Consider the following 822-nt stretch of genomic DNA (forward strand, 5'->3'; position numbering starts at 1 on the left):
TTCACAAGCCATAACCGAGGCCGTTTTTGCCATTTTTAACTTTTTGATTTTCGAAGAGAGTGCCTCGATTTGGGCTTGTAAAAAAGTGCTTTCATCTACCTTATGGGTGCCCGGGGCAATAGATTTTATGCCTCGGGGAGTGTGCCACTTAAAATTGTTTTGAGCAATTTCCTCAATTTGATTATAAATTTCATTTGGGCGACGATTACCTAGAAGTCCCCTGGAGCTAGAGTCGAGTGTTTGTCTTGTGTGTGGCAACAACCCATTGTAGAAAGTGGATACTTGTTGCCATACCGCAAGACCATGATGAGGGCACTTTCTTAGTAGCTCCTTGAACCTTTCCCAAGTTTCATATAAGGATGTCCCATCCTCTTGTGAGTATGTATTAATTTCAGTCATTAATTTAGCCGTTTTAGAATGAGGGAAATACTTATATAAAAACTTTTGGGCTAGTTCATCCCAAGTGTTTTAGCTCGGTCCTTTAATGAAAACGGGAACATTCAGAGGCGGATGGCGTCATTTGATGCCCCATTGATTCGAAAAGTATCACATATTTCCAAAAAGTTGATAATATGTAAGTGGGGATCTTCGTCCGCAAGCCCATGGAAAGTTGCGGAGTTTTGGAGCATTTGAATCAAATGCGGCTGAAGTTCGAAGTTGTTGGCATCGACATTCGGTGCATTGATAGCGGCGCCGAGATTACCTACCGTGGGTCGTAGGTAATCCATTAGGGTACGTTGATCCGCCATTGGGAGTGGGTCCCCTGAAACTTTCTCTTGGATTTTAGCCTTAAGTCTTTTTTCTTAGAAAGCGTTTGGGTTC

The 822-nt window shown here is 42.6% G+C and overlaps 1 non-coding gene across 1 annotated transcript; it reads left to right on the forward strand.

Moving 5' to 3' along the window:
• The first annotated feature begins 298 nt into the window (after positions 1-298).
• On the forward strand, positions 299-405 carry LOC118490886. Its single transcript, XR_004890111.1, has one exon. It is a non-coding gene; the product is annotated as a small nucleolar RNA R71 (small nucleolar RNA).
• Positions 406-822: the final 417 nt, after the last annotated feature.

This window comes from Helianthus annuus, chromosome 3 (genome assembly GCF_002127325.2).
Source record: "Helianthus annuus cultivar XRQ/B chromosome 3, HanXRQr2.0-SUNRISE, whole genome shotgun sequence".
In the NCBI taxonomy this organism is placed as follows: domain Eukaryota; kingdom Viridiplantae; phylum Streptophyta; class Magnoliopsida; order Asterales; family Asteraceae; genus Helianthus; species Helianthus annuus.